The sequence below is a fragment of the Nylanderia fulva genome, unplaced genomic scaffold (assembly GCF_048542155.1).
Source record: "Nylanderia fulva isolate GAGA-0341 unplaced genomic scaffold, ASM4854215v1 Scaffold229, whole genome shotgun sequence".
Lineage (NCBI taxonomy): Eukaryota > Metazoa > Arthropoda > Insecta > Hymenoptera > Formicidae > Nylanderia > Nylanderia fulva.
In genome coordinates, this window is record NW_028190292.1 from 128,321 (window position 1) to 146,286 (window position 17,966).

General features: G+C 34.2%; 1 long non-coding RNA gene across 1 annotated transcript; it reads left to right on the forward strand.

Moving 5' to 3' along the window:
• The first annotated feature begins 15,694 nt into the window (after positions 1-15,694).
• Positions 15,695-17,387, forward strand: LOC114937736 (uncharacterized). The gene is made up of 4 exons (XR_014924728.1): positions 15,695-15,956; positions 16,153-16,299; positions 17,029-17,202; positions 17,303-17,387. It is a non-coding gene; the product is annotated as an uncharacterized LOC114937736 (long non-coding RNA).
• Positions 17,388-17,966: the final 579 nt, after the last annotated feature.

The window sequence follows — 17,966 nt, forward strand, 5'->3', positions numbered from 1 at the left end:
AAATTTTTATTATTATTGAATTGAAATGTGTTTTATAAGATACAATAAAATTTTCACTAATGTATATCTGATGCTTATGGATCTATTATATAGTCTAATATGTTCAAAAAAGTATTATTTGCTATAAATATTATAATGTATATAATTTTTTTAAATGCATTAAACCCATAAATTATAAATAAATTTGTTTAATTCAAAATTCTAATTTTAATTTTACAAAGTATTAATTTTACTTATTATTAATTTTAACATATATAAGATAGGCAATAAGAGCCAAATCGCGGATGACAGTGCGTTATTTTAAACGAAACTAAATTTTTTCGTTAGAATTAAATACCTGTGCACAAGGCACCAAATTTTACTTGGACACGGCCAAGATATAAAATTGGAATAATCTCTACAAGAGATTTTTAATTCCATGTATCCCCTATTCCCCCTAAAGAAATAAATGTGAGAGAAAAATATAGATCCGAAAGTCGCAGAATCGGGAATCGAACCCGAGACCTTTCGCTTGCCGGGCGACTGCTCTTCCAACTGAGCTATTCAGATCCTTTCGATTCTATACTTTTCTCTGTTATATATATTGATGTTGGTAAATAAACGCCTTTAAGCCAGCGTGTATAAATTAAGAGTTAAACTAGGCTCTGTAATATAAATATAAATTTAACATATATAAGATAGGCAATAAGAGCCAAACCGGCAAGCGAAAGGTATCGGGTTCGATTCCCGATTCTGCGACTTTCGGATCTATATTTTTCTCTCACATTTATTTCTTTAGGGGGAATAGGGGATACATGGAATTAAAAATCTCTTGTAGAGATTATTCCAATTTTATATCTTGGCCGTGTCCAAGTAAAATTTGGTGCCTTGTGCACAGGTATTTAATTCTAACGAAAAAATTTAGTTTCGTTTAGAATAACGCACTGTCATCCGCGATTTGGCTCTTATTGCCTATCTTATATATGTTAAATTTATATTTATATTACAGAGCCTAGTTTAACTCTTAATTTATACACGCTGGCTTAAAGGCGTTTATTTACCAACATCAATATATATAACAGAGAAAAGTATAGAATCGAAAGGATCTGAATAGCTCAGTTGGAAGAGCAGTCGCCCGGCAAGCGAAAGGTCTCGGGTTCGATTCCCGATTCTGCGACTTTCGGATCTATATTTTTCTCTCACATTTATTTCTTTAGGGGGAATAGGGGATACATGGAATTAAAAATCTCTTGTAGAGATTATTCCAATTTTATATCTTGGCCGTGTCCAAGTAAAATTTGGTGCCTTGTGCACAGGTATTTAATTCTAACGAAAAAATTTAGTTTCGTTTAAAATAACGCACTGTCATCCGCGATTTGGCTCTTATTGCCTATCTTATATTGTTAAATTTATATTTATATTACAGAGCCTAGTTTAACTCTTAATTTACTTATTATTATTTAATATCGCTATGTGATAATTCGCGAACTATACTGTAATATTATTACCAATGATTACCTTTTTTTCACCGTATATTACTTCGTCTCGATATGACTCGAATTCATCGAAAAGTAATTTCAACAAATTATCTACTTTGTAATCGGATGATCTGAGATATTCCACAAAAGTACCTATAACAATAATAATAATATTGTATATTTTAACAACATATATGTATATGACAAGTTTTTAATGAGTGTAAATTTTTTATAAATATAAAATATGTAAATCCGGTAACATTGACATTTAATTACGTTTTATACAGAGAATTACTTTTCTTTCGTCGGGAGAAACAGAGCAAATTTAAAAAAAATTTTACTATATCGATTACAAAAAGATATATAAATGTTATAAATTTATTTTAGCGTAATATCAGAATTTATACCGTGATATTTCTTCGACAAAACTTCTCCAACTTCATGTAAGATCCTAAGCCTTTCGTCTCTATAAGTAAAATTTCAATATCGCTATCGTTACATCGTAAAATATACGCTAACTCATTTTGTGTTATCTTTGTGTAATATTGAGGATTCCATATAGGTTTCTCTTCCTCCTGTAAATATTGTACATTATCAATTAATAAATAAGTAAAGCTGTCAATGCTATATATAAATTAAATTTTTCAACTAGCTAGAAACATGGGGCGGTTTCAAATAATGAAATAAAACATGTTAACTGAAGATTTTTATTTCAATAATCATTCCACACTCTTAGAAAAAGTGTGTTATTTATAATACATACATATATATAAATATATATATATATATATATATATATATATATCCTAAAAAAATCATAAAAATGAAAAGGTCAAGCCATGTTCAAAAGAAGGTACTCAAAAATTTAAACGATCTAATAATAAATTATCACGAAAAGTAACTGATATGTTATTCAAGGTGCCAGTTCAAAGTGAACATACGTAAAGTGTATATTGTCTAAATTTAGTAATAATATATTACCATGAAAAGTAACTGTGATATTTTATTCAAGGTGCAAGTTCACATTGAATATACACACACATAGTAAAACTGATTACAATTTGATTCTAGAAAATAAGTGCAATATGTTATTCTTAGTGCACAAAATATAATAGTCGTTTATAGAGATTTGATTTGAAATTCATACTAGCCCGTACAATGAAAAATAATTGCTCGTAATTCCAGAGTACCAATTTGTTAATGACTCAGAAAAATAACATGGCGTCCTGCCCTCAAAAAACTATGATGTTTCTCGATGTCCATTTAGAAATAATGTCGAAGCTCTTACAGAATAATTACTACAACATTTGAAATACGAAAAGTATTACATTAGAAGAAGATTAGATTAGAATAAGGATTCAACGTATTTTTAAAAGCTCTACACACACAACGAAGTAAATATACAAAACTATATACAAATACCTTTTTCTTCTGTGTTTCTGAAGAAAATTGTAAGTCAAATGAAATCTTGCACTTTGAGAACCATGTCACTTACTTTTCAAAGTCAAATTGATAAATTTTTTTTGTATATTTTAATGATATTTATTTCTCACTTGTATTTTGAATAATTAATATGTAATTTTTTAATTGTATATTACGACAAATAATCAATAAACTTTTTAAGCGTATAGCTTTATTGTAGTTGATCTGAGAACTGTACATTTATAAATTTTACTTAATATACACCCGTTTCGAGCAACAAGGCAAAGTTTTCTGATCAATAACTTACTCCCTAAAAATACGGTATAACACAAATCGAAAGTTGATACGAAAATTCGAAATTTTACTAAAGAAAGATTGGAGGTTTTTAATTTATACAATTTTCACAACTCTTATTTCAATTATTTATTCTACCCATCGAAAGTTTTTTGAGAGCAGGCCGCCATGTTATTTTTCTGAGTCATTAACAAATTGGTACTCTGGAATTACGAGCAATTATTTTTCATTGTACGGGCTAGTATGAATTTCAAATCAAATCTCTATAAACGACTATTATATTTTGTGCACTAAGAATAACATATCGCACTTATTTTCTAGAATCAAATTGTAATCAGTTTTACTTATATGTATGTATGTTCAATGTGAACTTGCACCTTGAATAAAATATCACAGTTACTTTTCATAGTAATATATTATTACTAAATTTAGACAATATACACTTTACGTATGTTCACTTTGAACTGGCACCTTGAATAACATATTAGTTACTTTTCGTGATAATTTATTATTAGATTGTTTAAATTTTTGAGTACCTTCTTTTGAACATGGCCTGACCTTTTCATTTTTATGATTTTTTTAGGATATCACTTACTTTTTAAAGTACAGATATATAGAGCAGCTTTCTAGTAATTCAAGTATCACAAATATATGTATTTTCGATTCTTATCAGATAACTTTGTATAAGTAACAATTTATGCAATACAGTTCAAAATAATTGAAATATATGGTATATATGTACATATATAAAATATATAATTATATTATAGTATACATATATATTTTATTTAATCATATATGTAAATGTTTGTATAATTGTAATAACTTTTAACGATACATTGCACATTTATTTCAATTGCAACAGAATGAATTTATATTCTTGTATGAATATTGAAAATAAAGAATGGGCCCCTCCATCGCCCATTCTCGTGAGAACGCAACCATATATTTTTTTTCGTCTCTCCGATTTTAACACGACATACATATTTCTGTCTGATAATTTTTTTCCTGATGATATTTTTTGAAATGTCATGAAGCCTAGGTCAAATTAGAAACTTATTGCACTCGTTTTAATGCAGCGCTTACAGCAGCTTTTATAAAGCGCCAGAGCAGCCGATATTATATTTTGGCGCTTACGGCAACTTTTATACAGCGCTAGAACAGTTGATGTTTTAATGTAGCATTTACGGCAGCCTTTATACAGCGCCATTATTTAATCTGTTCTAAGAACAATATGTATGCCCCTTGTGCTCCTTTGGGCAATTTTTTCTTGAACACTTCCATATCATTAGAGTAATACCATTCCGATTTTGTGTCAGCTCTCAACATACACGTGTAGTGACCACGATTCATTTCTTCACCTTCGTGAAATATAGCGCTTATTAGCTTGTACTTTTTTTTATTAATCGTGATATTACTCGTCGGCACGGCGGTAATCCGATTGTTGATAATTTTTTTAGAAGCACCGTTTACAAAAGTATATAAATTGAGCTGTATTACTACGACGGATAAAGTTGATTCAATTACGGTTTCCTTTTTCAACACGGTGCCCTTACATTCGTTACAATTGCCGTTTATCGTTTCCCATTTAGAAAATTCTACATTAATCAAACTTTGTAGAGTGACACCTTTTTTCCTTTTTAATGTCGAATGTATAGGTAATATTAACAAACTACTGCTTTCCAGCTTAGTTACATTGTAATTACATTTGACATTCGAGCAACATGTTACGTGCTTTAATTCGAGTTTTAATACATCATTGATGTCGGAATACGTCGACATTAGAGCCGTAAAAAATTCCGAAACATCTTGTTGTGTTCGTTCTTCGAAGCGTTTTCCGACAGATCTTCTAATCGCTTGAATGTTGCAATATTTACGTTCACCATACGCGCAGATAGCATCAATCAATGCATTCGATGCTTTATTTTTCAGTATTTGTTGCCTAATACGTACGCAATGAAACGCACATTGTAATATTACATTAGCGTAACACGAAACAGCATCGTTATTGCAAAGGCCATATATTTTCCACGTAACTATACTTTCTGGTTCCTCACAATCATAATTCTGCATATCATCAATAATATTAGGGATATCCCATCGACGATCGTACATTTTCACAACCTTTTTCTCGGACGGATTGATTTGTGGCAGTTCAGATTTGAATATAGATCTCAGTCGATTATATTCTACAATGGCTCTCGAGTTTGCTTTAACTGATGCTGGATTGAAATTTATCAAATGTAGGCCTTCCAATTTACTTACTCGTGACAAACCTACATAGGCTTGACCATCACTGAATACAGTCGTTCCTAAATCCATCATTGCATTGTTACATGTAATTCCTTCGATTATAAATAATTCGACATTCTTTAATTTGTCTCTCAAAGTTTTCAAGACCATGTCTGACAATTGCGTATATTTTGGTGTAGATTCATGACTAACCGGTAGTTGAAACATTCTATGGATTGTCAAGCCATCGATATTGAATGCTGCGATACCCGTGAGAGCAGATATGGCAGTCGTTTTTTCCAAATTTATTCTGATCCAATGTTTAATCATTTCAATTAGAAAACTTTTCCCTGTACCACCCTCGCCACTTACGTACAGTCGCAGAATCTGATTCTTATCTTGTAAAACTTGGCATACTCCATCAAAGACTCTTTTCTGGTTTTTGTTTAATTGCGACATCATTTGCGATAAATCAATCGGCTTGTCAATCTTACCAAAATCTTCCAGATCTTTCATCGCGTCGTCAGCTTCTATCGGATTACAATCCAATTCATCGTCATCGGATTTGTCTCTGTCTGCTGTTTTCACATCATTTTCGCGCTTCTCGATTAATTCAGCAACGTTCTCAAAAGCTTTCTGTATTTCTTCGAGCCTTTCGTGATATTTCATTGCCTTCGTTAAAACAGACTCTGAATTCTTAAAGGCATCCGTGTAAGTCTCGAATGTACCTTTGAGTTCACTCAAATCTCTCCATGGTTTGAACAGAAGAAGCAGCGAGTAAAAGTATTTTTCGGGCTCAGTTTTTATATTAAATCGATAATGGTTAATTAAATAACCCTTTTTTCGTTTTTTTAAAAATAAACCCGATGCCAGTTTGTAACATTTGACTTCGTCATTATTTGACATCTGTTTCGTAATTTCCCAGAATCTGGCAAAATCGTACAAATTCAATGATTCTAATTCCTGAGGTCTATTTGGATAGTAATCATCGATGAGTGACGAACAGTAAATATTCGTAGAATTTTCATCAAGAGCTTAAATTTCATTAAATGTTTTAACTTTTCTATTTCTCACCTCATTAACATCGATCCATTTGACCATGGTATCATTATCCGTACCGTAGAAGGGATTCCCTAATAGTGTATCCGCAGCTTCTAAAGCACCGCATTCTCTGTTATTTAATAAACGCATTGCAAAATTTCACAGTTTCGTTGCCAAGGACTTATTCGAATCTATCACTTCAAAGTCTGTATTGCATTTTTCCGACTTTGTCGTGTATTTTGTTAAATATAAGAATTTAAAAACTCTGATTTTTCTCTAATAAATTGTATGTCCATATTTCCCTCCCAGGCTAATTTGATAGACGGATTATAATCATTTATAAACCTTTCCGACTCCTTGCGAGGAAGATCGTATAATCTGCTCTTACTGCGTAAATTTTTTCTACCGACTATCGAAGTACGTCTTTTAAAACGAAATTCTCAGTAACTGGCCGAGGAAAATCGAACCGACACATTCTGTATATATTAGTTTCCGTTTTTTTCGTACGCATGCAATACGAGTTATGTTTATGATTCTGATCACTTATTACCGTATCGTACAACGTTGGCGAAACATTTTCATCTGGAATTTCACACGTTACGTATTTTTGAATAAACGTAGCAACTTCTTCATCCGGCGATTTTCCTAATACTGGAGCATCTTTTATCCAAATCATACAATGCATGTGCTGGATACTTCTACGTTGATATTCCAGTCGCCAGAAGTAATGAATAACCTTTCCTATTGGATTATCGGACAAACAAATAAAATTAATCATGGCTTTGAATTTTATGCACATGAATCTAGAAGTACTTACAGGATCGTATGCGATTAGTTCGCTGATGCCTAACTTCTCTTTATCGGGATTCATATCTCGTAAATATTCACCCAAATCGGACCATTTCCATTCACTAGGACTCAAAGTCAAAAACCACGTCGCTGGACCGTAATGCAAAGTCATGCATTTTACATTATTGCACGGTTGTCGCCAAAATTGATCCGTATTTCTCAATTTTGCGAAAATACTCATTAAATTCGATTCTAATTGGTAACCTTTCAATTCCTTCAAGTATCTACCAGCAGTGTATCTCTCTCGTGGGTTAGTAACCATCATCGTATAATAGATACCACTTTTCAACTGTCGGTAGTTAGCATCATTGAGAAGGAAGAACAGATACTGCAGATTCAACCTGAATCTATTATGTTTCGACATCAATCGTGTTCTAATAAATAAATATTCCGGCAATGCAAAGTTTCTATCTTCTCGTTGTTCATTGACACCATCAGGATATAAATCAGGGAAACACATGACATCCAGATATTTATAACGATTATCCATTGGAAAATCTTCAATTTTCACCATTTGATAAAGCTTTAATGCAGATTCGTTATCGATTCTTTTCGCGTGTATTGGGTATATTGTATACTGATCGTTAATATCCGAATGTTCAGTGATTTGTGTGAGAAAAGCCGTACGTTTTAAAACGGTTTGATCATTATTATTTTTGTTTTGCTGTACATTGTACAAATTCAATGCTGGTAATTCCTCAACCACCTCATTTATTTCGTCATTGTCGCTTTCCTCATCGACAATCCTATATTCTGTTTCCTGCAACTTATCCTTTAATAGATCATCAGATGACGCTGGAAGACAAATTTTTGAGTAATGATGATTATTTTCTTTCAACCATTGTAAAGTCTTATACATTTTATTAATATCTACCAAATTTTCCCAAACCACTTTAGATTTCTTGGGTATACCTCGAACGAGAATGTGCAACTCGTGATTCAAATTTATAGGATCTTCCGGAGGACATACCTTATCCAATGTTTCTTGTAAAGGCAGAGGCAAATGAAATGTTCTACCTTTTTCTAAACGGAGTTCGATTATATAAGTTTCTTGATTTAAAATGTGCTATATTTAAATCATTTAATTATTTTTTTCGTTCAAGTACAATTAACAGCAAAAACTGCATATACGTAGGTATGTATTTGACTCTACTGCCATTACTTGAAACAAATACATTATTCGATATTAACAAATTGGAACTCTGGAATTACGAGTAATTATTTTTCATTATACAGACTAGGTTTAAATTTTTGAGGACCTTCTTTTGAACATGGCTTGATCTTTTCATTTTTATGATTTTTTGGAGATAGGGTGAGAGAGGACGAATGAGGGTAAGAGAAGACGAAATAGGCGAAAGAGGGTGAAAGAGAACGAAAGAGGGTGAGAAAGGACGTACGAGGGTGAAAGAGGTGAGAGAGGGTGAGAGAGGATGAAAGAGGGTGAAAGAGGACGAAAGAGGGTGAGAGAAAACGAAAGAGGGTGAAAGAGGACGAAAGAGGGTGAGAGAAGACGAAAGAGTGTGAAAGAGGTCGAAAGAGGATGAGAGAGGGCGAAAGAGGGTGAGAAAGAATGAAAGAGAGTGAGAGAGGACGAAAGAGAGTGAAAGAAGGTGAAAGAGGACGAAAGAGGGTGAAAGAGGGTGAGAAAGAATGAAAGAGGGTGAGAGAGGACGAAAGAGAGTGAAAGAGGGTGAAAGAGGACGAAAGAGGGTGAGAGGGAATGAAAGAGGGTGAAAGAAGACGAAACAGGGTGAAAGAGGGTGAGAGAGAATGAAAGAGGGTGAGGAGAGGACTAAAGAGGGTGAGAGAGAATGAAAGAGGGTAAAAGAGGACGAAAGAGGGGTGAAAGAGGACGAAAGAGGGTGAGAGGGAATAAAAGAGGGTGAAAGAGGGTGAAAGAGGGTGAGAGAGGACGAAAGAGGGTGAAGTAGGACGAAAGAAGGTGAAAGAGGACAAAAGAGGGTGAGAGGACGAAAGAGGGTGAAAGAGGACGAAAGAGGGTGAAAGAGAACGAAAGGGGGTGAGAGGGAATGAAAGAGGGTGAAAGAGGGTGAGAGAGAATGAAAGAGGGTGAGAGAGGACGAAAGAAGGTGAAAGAGGACGAAAGAGGGTGAAAGAGGCGAAAGAGGAGTGAAAGTGGTGGTGGGAGTGGGGGTGGGGGTGGGGGCGGAGGGCGGTATGTGGGAGGAAAAGGGGTGTGTGGAAGTTGAGGGAGGTGTGAGTGAAAGGTGAGAAGAGATTTATATATATATATATAATCCTGATGACGTCAGCGGACAGAGAAGACGACGTTACTTCATTTTTCATGAAAAACGTCACTTTTTGACCACTTGTATCTCCAGAACGGCTTGACCGATTTTAATTTTTCTTGGCTCAAATTACTCGTGGCGATGCCGCCTTTCAAGTTATATTACGTGCAATTCAAAATTTTTTATATTTTAGTAGTTCTACACCCCCAAAAAATGGACTTTGATGGTGCAGGATAAGGAGACTTGTAGTGTCTTTTAAGGTCTTTTAGAGTTTGAATTAAGGTCTTTTAGGGTTTGAACATGGCCGGAGACACTACCGCGTCTCCTAATATATAATCCTGATGACGTCAGCGGACGCGGACAGAAAAGAAGAAGGAGAAGAAGAAGAAGAAGAAGAAGAAGAAGAAGACAACGTTACTTCATTTTTCATGAAAAACGTCACTTTTTGACCGCTTGTATCTCCAGAACGGCTTGACCGATTTTATTCCTTCTTGGCTCAAATTACTCGTGGCAATGCCGCCTTTCAGGTTATATTACGTGCAATTCAAAATTTTTTATATTTTAGTAGTTCTACACCCCCAAAGAATGGACTTTGATGGTGCAGGATAAGGAGACTTGTAGTGTCTTTTAAGGTCTTTTAGGGTTTGAATTAAGGTCTTTTAGGGTTTGAACATGGCCGGAGACACTACCGCGTCTCCTAATATTAATATTTGAAATTATTATAATTTATAGTAAAATTTTTACATTATTTGTCAGAACCATGCATGTAAGGTTATTTTTACTAACGTTATAGGAATCATAACTATAAAAATGAATATCCCAACTATAATTATTTTACTATGCAATTATAGTTACAAGTATTATACACTTTTCTCTCAGTGTAACATAATAATTTCTCTCCATTGCTACAGTAGCATTTCCCTTATCCGCTCTTGTGAATAAAATGTCAGGATTCTGTTTAATAAATTTACTCGTTGTTTTTATCATAGAATCTATTTTAATTTGTGTCTTTTAGACCCATTGTTTAAAAAATTCGAAAGTTGAGGAATTGCTATGTTGCAAATCGTAGTAAGATTCATGACTTTATTCCTCTTGGTATTGCATTCTAAATCTTTGATGAACTCATAAATAGCGGTTCTTTTGTCTATGTTTAATGGAAGGCTAAATTTGCTGCCCATTTGTAACAAATTGGTAACATTGAGTGGGATTTGTGTGTCCGTTAGATTAATGAATCATTTTTCGTTAGTGCGATTCAACGGATTGACTTCTTTTCCAGCAAATTCTTTTGGTGTAATCAAATTATTAATAATGTTGACATCTCTATTCTCCGTTATTGTTGATAATGTGTATCTGTTAGACTGAGAGGATTCTTTTTTACCAATGACACAATTAAAATTAATCGGCTTGATACTGTTGATATATTCAGCTTTTTTTAACTTAGTTAGCCATGTGAATTTTTTCTTATGTATATGATATAATTTGAGCCGTAGTTATTGAATGAGATAGTATGATGGTTTATAATCCCATTCCATATGTAAGGAGGAAGAATGTTAATGAGAATCTGAGAATATTTGATGAGGTTTTTTTTGTGAGGAATCAGCCATTCTGTGTAGATCAAATATTTCTATGTTTAAAATTTCTGTTTTTAATCTGTGCAGTACTCTGTTTAGTTTACGTAAAGACTTATAGTGACACACATTAAATCTATCGTTACAAAAATGTTTCAAATGTTTCGGGAATAGCTTGTGATATTTACATTGTTTTAGAAACCGCAACTTGGAAAACGTTCTTATTAAAATATAATTATCATCTAACCAACGTCTCACATAATTAATCGTATGTACGCTGTTTGAAAACCTTATGTCTTCGGGATACCGAATCCAATATTCATACAAATGATAGCTCCTTTAATATACAATCAATTTATTTTTCAAGTTAAACCCCAATGGTTTATTTAAACAATATTGAAATTATATTTAATACTACATACCAAGTTTGACAATTAACGAATCTTATATTTAAATAAGAACTAGTATGCAACATGAGATTCTCACATTTGAACAAGAACCAAATGTTCAAAATTACATAAAGTTGAATATACAATATAAAATGATAATAATAATAACAAGTAGACTGTATAAAATAGACGGAAAGAAAATCCTTTGATTTTCTTTATATATGTATGTAATCAACCCTGTTTGTGAATTAAGCACATGAAAAGTTTATCGGTATTTAATTAATGAAATTCAATCAACATCTGAATAAAAAAGATAAATCTCTTTACATGACAACATAAGCTTTTTGAATAATAACACAAGCTAAATACTAGAAATACAACATGAGCATACAATTACAATTATAACAAGAGCATATAAGGACAATTATAACATAAGCATATAATAACATAAAACAAATACGTTCGTACATAAAGACATTACATGACTGAGCATAAGGAGATTCTTCAAAATGAAATCGTATAATATATGGTAACTTTAAAGTAGACTGTATGAAAGTAAGTTAAAAAATAATCCTTATTACTGACAGGTAAAATAAATGTGCATAGATGAAAAGAATAAGTATCATCCGAACAGAATTGAGTATGCAAACAATACAATATATACAGGGTGTAAAAAAATTAGACCGACAAACTTTGAGGGGAAATAGAGGACATAAAAACAAACATATTTTGTTAATAATGTTTTTCTCTACGACGCTCCGTTTTAATATTATAGCGTACAAAATAGGAATTTTATGATTTTTACAAAAAACAAACATATAAGTGAAAAAATTAAATTGATTTCAATTACACATATAATTTTAATTTTTTTTAACTCAATTTATAATACATGTTTAAAAATTCTTCCATTTGCTTCAATACAAAGATGACAACATCGAAACATTGATTCTCTCACACGTTCGAAGACTGAAGGAATATTTTGAATCTGATATGCCGCAGCAGTAATTCGGGCTACTAATTCTTCTTCTGTTTCAATCGGTGTCTCATAAATGAGAGTTTTCATGTGCCCCCATAAAAAAAAGTCAAGCGAAGATAAATCTGGTGACCGGGGAGGCCATGCGATAGGACCTCCTCAGCCTATCCAGCGCTCATTAAATCTTTGGTCCAAGTAATTGCGCACAATAGTACTAAAATGGGCAGGTACTCCATCGTGTTGGAATCACATTTGCCTTCTTGTGACAAGTGACACGTCTTCTATGAGTTCTGGTAACACTTCCTGGAGAAAAATACGATAAATATTGCCATTCAGTCTTAAAGGTAAAATGTACGGCCCGATAAGGAATATTAATAATACCTGCCCATACATTAACCGTAAATTCCGTTTGATGTGATCGAATAAATGTAGCATGAGTATTATCCTGACTCCAAACGTGAGAGTTGTGAGTGTTAAACATGTCTGTTCTTGTAAAACTTGCTTCGTCAGTAAATAGTACTAAAGAAAAAAATTCGGGGTGTGTTTCGCACTGCTGCAAATACCATCGCGCAAATTCTAAACGTCGTGGATAGTCTTCAAATGTTAAACTTTGTACACGTTGCCGATGAAATGGATGTAATAATTGTTCACAAAGAACATTCCATACATTTATATTACTTGTTCCAATGTTCAATGCAATTGCACGTGTACTAGTGGAAGGATTGTTTTCTATTTCTGCCAAAACTTGCTCTTCAAATCGCAGAGTTCTCACTGAACGTCGTCGTCCTTGTCCATTCGATCTTCTAAAAGAACCATTCTCTCGCAAATGCCGATGAATGGATTCAAAAATGGAATGATGTAGAATGCGGCGACCAGGATATCGTTGTTGATAAAGTCTCTGTGCTGCCCGTCCATTGCAATTAGCTGCTCCATAAGTAAGATGCATGTCACTCAATTCAATCCAAGTATATCGCTCCATAATGATAAACAAATCATATTAAATTTAGTAAGATAGAATTGAAGACTTCTGCTCCATTGAGCGTTTGAATAAATACTACATAGACTAAGACCAAAACGAAATATCGTAGAGAGAAATATTAACAAAAAATGTTTATGTTGAAGTCCTCTCCTGATAAAAACAGTACGTGGAATCCACGTTATAACGTGGATTGCACGTACTGTTTTTGTCGGGCTGTTTGCCCTCAATACTGTTTATTAATGAAGCGTGCTTCACAAAGGTATTTTGTATTTACTTTTACTTTATTTTTATATCTTTAACTTTTACAACTCTTATCGATGAAGCATTGAAACAGAAACAGAATCGTTAATCCGAATTTCGACGTTGTCATTTTTGTGTTGAAACAAATGGAGGAATTTTTGAACATTTATTATAAATTGAGCTAATTATTTGCGAATTTTTGTTCCGTTCTTTTGTTAATTGTTTTTTGAAGATTAAAATATATAATGTGTAATTGAAATCAATTTAATTTTTCCACTTATGTGTTTGTTTTTTGTTAAAATCATAAAATTCCTATTTTGTACCCTGTAATATTAAAACGAAGCGTCGTAGAGAAAAATATTATTAACAAAATATGTTTGTTTTTATCCTCTATTTTCCCTCAAAGTTTGTCGGTCTAATTTTTTTACACCCTGTATATATATATATATTGAAAGATGATTCTTGTTCTTAATCAATTTATTTCCTAAGTACAAACTAATGACTCCCGCACGTATATTTCTTATCGACAACTATATAGCGCTTCTCAAAAGAGAGTGACAGTTAGTCGCCGGTCTTTTTGGAGCAGGGTCTTCGAACAGTGCCCCACTCCTGTTACGCTCCTGTGTTGCGCCTGCTCGGATGCGCACGCAATGAACAGTTGTGAAAGATGTATAATACGCAATATGACGAGTTCCGCCGGACGCACGCATATATCTTACAGCTCGGCTAGCCTGATATGAACTTCGCCTCGAAGTTTATTTTAAACAAATTAGTAAGTTTACAGATAACAATATTTAATGATGAACAATACATCGCTAGCCTATCATATGTACATCGCGTTAGACTACGTTATCGAGTTACATTCTTTCTCTCTTTTTTTCTCTTTTTACATTACTACTATTATAACTATACATTAACTTATATTTACTACAATCATTTTACATTTAATTAACACTTATTCTATAGATTTTTCCGGCGCCTTGACCCATGGTTTAATACGATCGCAAGATAGTATAGTGTTCAAAGGTTTTTGGGTTATATTGAAACCCGGAATATCCTGCACTACGTACCGATGGTTTCCTAGAACCTTTGCAATCTGGTAAGGCCCTTTATAATTCGGTTTTAACTTAGAACTGATTCCTATTTTTCCTCGATCGTCCCTAACGAGAATACAATCTCCTATGTTATACACTGTCGGTTTCTTGGAATGATTGTCCCGATACATCTTATTATATTCTCTGACTACCTCAGTTGCCCGCAATGCATTTTCTCTACTATTTTCTCTATCTTTTTCCAGATTCACGTCAGTATTGATGAGAGCTTGCGTAAACCTGGCTAGAGAACTATCATTGTGGCCACGTTGGTCGAAGCCAAACATAATTTTTACCGGAGTAGCCTTTATAGCGGAATGGTAAGTATTGTTAAGTACATATTGCATTGTGTTTAACCGTTCTTTCTATTCGCTTGGAGTATCTATTAATTTGGTAAGAGATGACTTAATAAATCTATTCACCCTCTCAACCATACCATTTGCCCAAGGTGCTGCCACCGCAACCTTCCGATGCTTGATATTTTTGTCTTTAATGTATTCTAAAAATTCTTTTGATGTAAATACCGAACCCCTATCTAAAACTATTTCTTAAGGCTTCCCAAAAACTGATATTATGTTATTAATACAAATTAAAGCTTCTTTAGTCCCAGTAGACTTTGTAGGAAAAAGCCATGTGAATCTCGTAAAGGCGTCAATTATTATTAAAATGTGTTTATAATTGTCTGCAGATTCTTGTAACGGACCGAAGTGGTCAATGTGTATAATATCAAGTGGCATCGTGGGGAAAGTTGTGTTTCCCCCTCAAAACGATTTGAAGAGCTATTTGACATCACGCAGGTGAGACAATTATTTATATAATCCTGTACTCTCTTTCTCATTGTCGGAAACCAGAAATTTTTACTAAGGCTTTGATATGTTTTCTCAGCGCCGCAGTGAGATAAATCATCGTGGTGGACACGCAACATATTTGTCACCATTGACTCCGGAATTACGAATTTAAGTCTATCTTCTATTTTTTTATATACCAAACCGTCATTTAACTCAAATTTATCACTATCTTCTACTTCTAGGTGCTGACTGATTTCCAGAATTCTTGGATCGGACAGCTGTAAAAACTCTAAACGCCTCTCCAATGGAAGGTCGTCTACATGGGCCACGCATCTGCTGAGGGCGTCAACGTGAGCCATGCGACTTCCTGGACGGTGCATTATGGTAAAAGTATAATTCTGAAGAGCCAATGTCCACCTGGCTATACGCGGATTCAGATTCGCCTTATTAACTGCATAAACAATAGCATTACAGTCCGTAATAACTGCAAATTCAATACCGTAGAGATACACGTGAAATCGTTCTATCGCACGCACTATAGCTAGTATCTCTAACTCGTAGCTGTGATAATTCTTTTCAGCCGCATTGGTGCCGGAGCTAAAGTACGCTACTGGGGACCATTTCCCCTCCTGCTGCCACTGCAACAGAATCGCCCCGTACCCTAGACTGCACGCATCTGTATGAAGCTGAGTCTCTGCGGAGAGATTATATAAACTCAACACCGGAGGTGAGGTCAATTCCCTCTTTAGTGAGTTAAACGCTTCTAGGCACGAACTATCAAAACTGTAAGGCACGTTTTTCTTCATGAGATTTTGCAATGGCCTAATTTTAATAGCGTAATCTTTGATAAATTTTCTAAAATAGTTGATGAGGCCTAAGAACCTTTGCAATTGTAATCGGTCCTTCGGAGGACTATAGATTCTTATTGCCTCTGTATGTCGCGGACTAAGTGTAATCCCGTTTTCTGAAATCCTATATCCTAAGAACTCTATCTCTTTTTTCAAAAATTTACACTTTTCATAATTTAATTGAAAATTATGGCTTTTCAAAATAATTAATACACGTTCTAACATTTCAAGATTTTCCTCGACGGATTCGGACGGAATCAAAACATCATCTATATATACAAGTATTTTATCCGCACGAATCAACGGATTGAGGATCCGTATCAATCTTTTCTGGAATTCCGCGGGTGATTCTGAATAACCAAAAGGTAAGCGAGTATACTCGAATTGACCGTCTGGCGTAGCGAATGCGAAATATTTAGTTGAATCCTTGTGTACTTTTATTTGATTGAAACTGTCTTTTAAGTCTAACAATGTGAATACTTTTTTATTGCTGAGTTTCGCGAGACAGTCTTCTATAATTGGAAACGGATATTTCTGCTTGATAACCCGACTATTCAACGGCCTCAAATCTACACATAATCTCATTTGCCCGTTCTTTTTCCTTATAGGAACTACTCGAGCACAATACGGGGAGATACTAGGCTGAATTATTCCCCGTTCGAGAAGATCATCGGTGATTTTTCTGAGTTCCAACCGCTCAGCATTCGCGAAACGTTTCGGAGCGAACGCGTAAATCGACGGGTCTTTAAGATGAACTTCGACGGTGTTATTATCTTCGACCGGTACGATATTTTGGTTTTTTATATGACAAACAAGTTTACTTAATTTGTCTTTTGTCTCGGTGTCAAAATCTATGTTGTGATTTTTAATAATTTGTTCCAGATTGTTTTGCTCGGCCTCGATACAAAGCGGTAAATACGCAAACAAATTGGTTTTGTCTCGGTCGCCCTTCGCGCCTGGCTCATAAACAAATGTAAACTTTTCCTCAATTATAAACTCGCGTCCCAAAATTATGTCTCCTTGAAAGGTGTTCGAGTCGAGAACATACAAATTTACTGAAATTATCCGGTTTTCTAGGCATGATATCCCGATTTTACTTTTATATATGCCTAAAATTTTAAGTGGTTTATTTGACAAGTTCCGCAACGGACTTTTAATTTTTAATAATTTATTTCCCGGCTCTATAAATTTTTCCAAAATATTGTTCTTTATAAATGATACCGGACTACCGGTGTCCACTAACGCGGTCAAATTACAACGCCTGTTTTCCAGGTAACTAACTCTAATAAACGGATCTGTAACTGACAATAAAGTACGCTCCGCCTGGACTACCGCGACGCTATCAGACGCATGAGTATCCGCAGACACATTCGCCGCCGCAATTCCAGAGGAATTCTGCGCTCGCCCGGGAGTCTTAGACTCCTTTTTTTTTAAATCGGGCAGTCGAATCGCCTATGCCCTCTTTCTTTGCAATAGAAACACGCTACCTTGTTTCTGCATTCCTTGAACGTGTGCCCTTTCTTTCCACAGTTCCGGCAGGCTCCGT